Source organism: Octopus bimaculoides, chromosome 4, assembly GCF_001194135.2.
Source record: "Octopus bimaculoides isolate UCB-OBI-ISO-001 chromosome 4, ASM119413v2, whole genome shotgun sequence".
In the NCBI taxonomy this organism is placed as follows: Eukaryota; Metazoa; Mollusca; class Cephalopoda; order Octopoda; family Octopodidae; genus Octopus; species Octopus bimaculoides.
In genome coordinates, this window is record NC_068984.1 from 145425744 (window position 1) to 145433438 (window position 7695).

General features: G+C 37.5%; 1 protein-coding gene across 1 annotated transcript in view; it reads right to left on the bottom strand.

Moving 5' to 3' along the window:
* Positions 1-7695, bottom strand: part of LOC106878759 (procollagen galactosyltransferase 1) — a 125638-nt gene that overhangs the window by 20153 nt on the left and 97790 nt on the right. The window lies entirely within an intron of this gene.

Consider the following 7695-nt stretch of genomic DNA (forward strand, 5'->3'; position numbering starts at 1 on the left):
CACACACACACACACACATAAATATACTACAGATACTGCATTCCAACTTAGTCAAGTGAATATAATATGTCATCACAATCAACTTGACGTGATTATACTAGAAAACCAATGGTTTGACATTGAAAGTTCCTCACTTTAGAAAGGCGCTGTGCCATTTGGCCTTGCTTTGAAGAGACAACCAGGGTATGGTGAGGACTGAACTTGTGCCTAAGAATTACAGAGTGAAAGAGAGATAGAGAGAAAAAGAGACTCTATGTGTGTGAGAGAGGGAGAGCATGACCATCAAGCTACAGAGCATAGAGGTATGTATGTTAAATTAATGGCATATAAACCAAGAATCATTTACAGACTTTTACAGTGAAAATAACAATTGATTTTTTTTTTTTTGTATTAGCCATCATCACCACACAGGTTTCAGTTTGAGTTCTTTTTTTTTTTTTTGAATGAGGATGAAGATGATGATTATGCTGCTGATGATGAAGATGATAATGAAGAAAATGACAGCTTTACACTACATTAATAGCTAAATGTTGGATAATTATGTCGCTTGCAGACAGTAGGAAAAAAAATAATAATAAAAACATCAAAAAAATAATTTAAATCAAAAGTTTGTACTAACATTATTTCTTCAATAAATGAAAGATTTGCGCGCACACACACACACACACACACACACACACAACAAAACCCCTCAAGAGATATTGAGATATAAAATATCTAGAAACAAACAAGTTAACTGATGACAAGAATTTTGTTTCACTCTGGAGAAAATTTCTTCTTGGGGAAAAAAGAAGAAGAAAAAACAAACTATTTGTTTACATGAGATAATATGGTCAGATTTGAGAGTGAAAACATCAATAAAGATAATATATAAAAAAAAACATAAGAATACTGCAATATAAGAATATAAAACATAGGAATATAAGAATATATGATTAAAAAGAAGAAAGTTAAAGAAATCTAAGAATATAAACACATGTAAATAAAAAATGTAAAAATATAAGAATTTAAAATATAATACAAAAAAAAACCTGAATAAAAATATACAAGAATATAGAAAAATATAAAAAATATAAGAATTTCTAAAAATGAAGAATACCAATAAATAAATGAAAATGTTTGATTGATTCAATAATGAAGAGAGAGAAAGAATTTAATGGGTTTCTGCAAGTGGAGAGAAAATTGTGGAAGACAATCGGCTTAATGACTCGAACCTTTGGTGGGATTAAAATGATATTTGAGAGAGAGAGAGAGAGAGAGAAAGAAAGACATACACACACACAAGTAGCATTTCAGATCAGATAGCACTATTACACTTGTGGCAATTAATATTTGCAAAAATACAAAACAGAAAAAAAACATTAAAAATAATTTTTAAAATCCCACTTGATTGATTTTTTTTTTTTAATGTTTTTATTTTACTTTTTTTAATGAAGCAAAGGTTTAGATAATGTTTTTTTTTCGGTTTGTTTCTTTGCTTTTTTTAAATTTTTTTTACAGAGGATTTTAAACAACTGATTAATTGATAAAATTTCCACCAGAGGGAAGCACTGAAGTAAGTAAACATAAAAATGGGGTGTTCGGGAGGCATGAATTATCTTCTGTCTTTTATTTGTTTCAGTCACAAGACTGTGGCCATGCTGGGGCACTGCCTTGAAGAATTTTTAGCCATGCAAATTGATCTCAGCCTGGTACTTATCCTATCAGTCCCTTTGCTGAACTGCTAAGTTACAGGGACATAAACACTGGTTGTCAAGCGGCAATGAGAGACAGGCACTGACACAAAACCACACACATGGATGAGAATGTGTGTGTGTGTGGAAGGAACCTGTGGAAGAGGTAGACTCAGGAAGACATGGGATGAGGTAGTGAAGCATGACCTTTGAACATTGGGCCTCACAGAGGCAATGGCAGGAGACCGAGACCTTTGGAGATATGCTGTGATTGAGAAGACCCGGCAACTAAATTGAGATCGCAGCCTTGCATGTCTGGCCCAGTTAAGAGTACCCCTGATGTGTTGGATGATTATGATATGCTTGAGAAGAGCTGCTGAGTCAAGTAAAACCAATATTGTAGCTGTGGCCAGTGACCCCTTACTGGCTCCCGTGCCAGTGGCACGTAAAAAGCACCATCTGAATGTGGTCGATGCCAGGTCCACCTGACTGGCTCCTGTACCGGTGGCACACATAAAAAGCATCATCCAAACATGGCCAATGCCAGTACTCCCTGACTGGACCCTGTGCCAGTGACACGTAAAAAGTACTATCCAAATGTAATCAATGCTAGGCCTGCATGACTGGCTCCTGTGCTGGTGGCACACAAAAAGCACCATCTGAACGTGGCCAATGCCAGTGCCGCCTGACCGACTGCCGTGCCGGTGGCACGTAAAGGCACCCACTATACTCTCGGAGTGGCTGGCGTTAGGAAGGGCATCCAGCTGTAGAAACCTTGGAGCATGGTGCAGCTTTCCAGGCCTCAGTCAAACCGTCCAACCCATCCATGCCAGCATGGAAAACGGATGATGATGATAAGTGAAAAAAATTGCACAAACAAAAAGTAAAAAACATATAATGAATGCACAGACGAATGGAAAAACATTCATTGAGTGCAGAAACTGATGGAAAACAGACACAGAAGGTGCATGACTCGTCATCAGTTATCAACCAGATGGTATTACTTGGTTTCGCACCATTAATGATAAGACTGAGACACTTTCCGTGCTGGCTGTGGCTGCGAAAGTTATGGAGAATATAAGACCGAGAACAAACAATACATGGAATCCAGGCGATACAGAAGTAGACATACGAAAGTGAATAAATGTAATTTAAGACGATGGATGAAGGACAAAGATGAAATAAATAAGAAACGAGCAAAATATAACCTCTGGGCTCAAAAGACACAGTTGGTGGGTAACACTTAGAGAACAATCCTAAAGGATCAGAAAGACAACAAACAACAAGATGAGTGCTGGTGGAGATTAGAGAATTTACGACCGGTCAGCTACGCGACAGTGTAAAAAAAGGAAGAGAAAGAAAGGCTGGCCACAGTCCAATATTCTCTGCAATTTTCTCAGGCACCGCCAGCATGAGAAGCATCTCAGTTTTATCATTAATGGTGTGAAACTTAGTAACACCATCTGATGAAGAATTAGGGACCTTCTGTGTCTGCTTTCCGTCCATTTGTGCATTCAATGTACGTTTTTCTGTTCACCTGTAGAAAATCCAGCTCCAAAACAGCCTGATGATAACAAGGGAGAATGAGCACCAGCCAGCCCAAAAGTTGGGGTGGGCTGCACCTGCCAACCTCGGTTGCTACGGCATTGAGGTAGATCTAGCCACCCCTATTAATGGGGACAAAACCCGGATTTAGAACAATGGATGATGATGATATATATGTATATATGTACAAAATAAAACACAAGCTTCCACACAATTTTCATCTACCAAATTCACTAACAAGACATAGCTTGGCCCAGGGCTATAGTAGAAGACATTTGCCTAAGGTGCTATACAGTGGGACTGAAACCAGAACCAGATGGTTGCAAAGCAGGTTTCTTAACCACATACCTATGCTTGCATCTATAACCACAAGAAGAAAAAAATTTGTGCAAAAGATGAAATTATTACAGTCAGAGTATATTTAAGATGATGATGACAGCTATGCGAAGGAAGAGAAGAAGATACGGGGTTGCTAAGATACCTGCAGTGGTGGTCAGAGAGGGATGGAGCGGGATGGAGCGGGACGAAGGAAGAAGCTGAGCAACACTTATAGAATCTTGCTTCCATATTCAATGGCAGAAATAACAGTTTAAAGTTTGTGTGAAATCTTTAAAAACTGCTGCCTATGTCAACAGGAAATTGGCGTTTCCAATAGGAGAGCAGCCTGTGGCATACTCCGTTATAATTATTATTGCTTCCAGCAAACATTAATCAAAGACAAGAAGAATTGAGTGAAAGAACTTTCTACATCATTCAATAGCCATCACATTGGATGAATGCCAGGAAAGTTTGAAAAATTCTAAAAGCTCTCTTCTTTAGATGCCAAGCAGGAAAATACATGACTCAATATTTTAATAAGTTATTGAAGTCACGGCCATTCTAGGTGCTACCAATTCAATAAAAGGCTATTCAGGGAATCGGTAGGAATAGAAATTGTTTTTTAAGTAAAAGATATTTTTACAGGAAACGAAAAAATGAAAAACAAAAAGCAAAACAAAAAATTGAAAAAAAAAAAAGAATATTCTGTTGGTTTTTGAACAGTGATGTTTGCTTGTAAAATATTTTACACAGAGAAGTCACCAACATTGAAATGAAGAATTTTGATGAATGCATACCATTGGCTCACACACACACACACATATAAATGTACATGTGTGTATATATATGTATCCATTTGTATACATACATACATATGTATATAATGCATCACTCTATACTGCAGTTATTGAACAGTATGATTGGCAGGGTATATATAAACAGTTTGTATTTAACAATTGAAGGAATGTCCATTCAGTTGAAGACAAGCATGTGTGTGTGTGTGTGTGTGTGTGTGTGTGTGTGTGTGTGTGTGTGTGTGTGTGTGTGTGTGCGTGCGTGCGTGCGTGCGAGAGAGAGAGAGAGAGAGAGAGAGAAAGACAGCAAGTCACTGAACTTTTCAAAACCGAAAGTAAAATTTTTATTCTTGAAATGTCTATAGTGTTCCATCTGGTATTGTGGTACCAAGTGCATTAAACTTACACATACAGACACACAAACGCATACACACCCATACACACACACACACATGCATAATATGGCTAAAATGTGCTTATGCACAAAAGAAATAGCCATAGATATAAGAGCTCTATTTTTAACATAATGTTATAAACCACAATATTTGGCTTTCTTCAATAGAAAAACGAAAGTAAAAGGGTTTTTGTGATATTTTGTCGAAAGAATATAATTTGATGGATGTTAAGAATCAGACATTAGAAGAAGAAGAAACCAAAAGACAAGAACACTTTAAAAAGTTTTCAAATATCAATGATGTTCTCTCTTTTTACCATTTCTTCTAACACTTGATGGTTTAATGGTTCGGGTATTCACATCATGGTTGCAAGGTTGTGAATTCAATTCCTGGTGATGAGTTCGATTCCCGGCGACACGTTGTGTCCTTGAGCAAGACACTTTATTTCACATTTCTCCAGTCGACTCAGCTGGCAAAAACGAGTGGTACCCGTATTTCAAAGGCCCAGCCTTGTCATTTTGTGTGTCATGCTGAATCTCCCTGAGAACTATGTTCCAATTTGTTTCACCAAATCTACACACACACACACACAACACACACATGCACACACACACACATACAAAAGAGAGGGAGAGAGAGAGGGAGAGCATGTTATTGGATTACAGATATATAATTGTTGGATTAAGTATCATACGAATGTCTTGAATTAATGTCCCAAACTTTGAATGGAAAGAGGATTTCTTCAAATAAAATTCTAAAAAATGCTGCTGCTGTTGTTACAAATAAAAGTACTACAACTGCTATAATAAGTACTGGTACCACCCAACTTCTGTTATTACCCCCACCACCAGTAAGTGATACAGACAGCACTATTATTATTACCACCACCACCACCACAACAACATTATCCCTTCCACCATTACTCTCACTAGTTAAAATTGCTATCACCACCACCACTGGCCCATCCCCCAACCACCACTACTAACTTCATCACCATCAAAACTTCCAACATCTCCCACAACCAATATCATGATGATGGTGGTGGTGGTGGTGGTGATGGTGGTGGTGGTGGTGGTGGTGGTATTGGTGGTGGTGGTGGTGGTGATATGAACGTTTCAATAGACTGGAGGAGCTTGTCCCCATCACATTCAACAACAGTACAAATATTTTTAACAGTTGTGATTCAACAATGGGTGTGGCCCCCATGTTTTCTCATTCCATAAGGAATTGGAGCAAAACCACTCAGAAAAGAGGTCTGTTGGCTTCTCTTTGCTTCTGTGTATTGCTTATAAACCTTTGACTAACACATCTTGGAGAGAAACCTCACGGCCAATGAGGGGACATCTACAAGGTTTGAGACATTTTGGCATAGCTGTTTCGGTGCCGCCTATTCGGCATGGCTTTTTTGACATCAACAGGCTTATGTTTCTTTCATTCTCTCCCTCTCTCTATGCCTGTGAGCATATTCTTCTCCATATCTACGAGAAGGAAAAATGCTTTTGTCAATTATATTCAATTAATAGATTCTAATGTCGTCCTCTCTCTCTCTCTCCTTTTCTTCCTGTGAACCCCATCTTATTGTGCCTAGCCAGTTCTGGCACCCTACGCATTCATGTGCCTAGATTCTCATTTTTATCTTCTATCTTTTATTTGTTTCAGTTTTTAGACTGCGGCCATGCTGGGGCACCGTCTTGAAGAATTTCTAGTTGAAAGAATCAACCCCAGGACATTTTCTTAAAGCTTGTACTTATTCTATCAGTCTCCGGTGCTGAACTGCTAGTTTATGAGGATGTAAACAAACCAACACCAGTTGTCAAGCGGTGGTGGAGGACAAACACAGAAGAAACACACACACATATGACAGGATTCTTTCAGTTTCCATCTACCAAATCCACTCACAAGGCTTTGGTCAGCCTAATCCTATAGTAGAACACACTTGTCCTACATGCCACACATTGGGAATGAGCCCAGAGCCATGTGGTTGGGAAGCAAGCTTCATGCATCTATCTATCTATATTAATCTCTCTCTCTCTCTCTCTCTCTGTATATATATATATATATATATATATATATATATATATATATATACATATATATATATATTTCTATTTTATTTGGGTCAATTTCATCTTTTGTTACTCTGAATTTCATCGGTGGATGCGCAGGATATTCAAGCAATTCATGACTTAGAATTGATGGTGTTTGCATATCTATATATAGTTTTCTTGTCACAGGGTATGGTGATGGTGGTGGAGAGGAAATATGATAATGGGTGTAAGGGGGATGGAAGAAAAAAATTGAGGAAAAAGAAAGACGAAAAAACAAGAAACATGATAATGCTGACAAGCAAGAGACCGATTCCACCAAAATAAATACAGCATTTATCTTTGTTCTGATATTGAGTATTCTTTCAACTGACAGTCAACATGTCAGCACAAAACACGTAGAATTGTGCTTACAATGTGAAAAAACAGTTTTTGGTGCAAGTGTGATGAAGTACTGCTCTAACGTATAAAACCACACATATATTACCTAACATTTCACCTGTAATTTTGCATGCAATAGCATTACAAACAGGCTGGTGCTGAAACAATTGTAACTGGTCATTAAAGATGTGTTCAGCTCTTTCTTTGTCATCTAATTTGGATTATATTTTACTCATTGCTAAACCCACACACTGGGTTTACCAGTGTGGTACCTGGATTTTCTACACCAACAGGATTTCGGTCTTCCTCGAGACTCCAATTCAAGAGTGTAGATACTCTTGGGCATGGGTTGAGTGCTGCACTGGAAATACTCCAACTTTCTACCTCATCAAGACCACAATATATATATATATATATATATATATATATATATATAGAAGGTTGAAAAGGAACACACAAGTTGATATATATATATATGAGTCAAGGTAGAAAATGCTAAAATAATTTAATTGTATAAAAAATATTTCAGTACTGGTTTCAATCA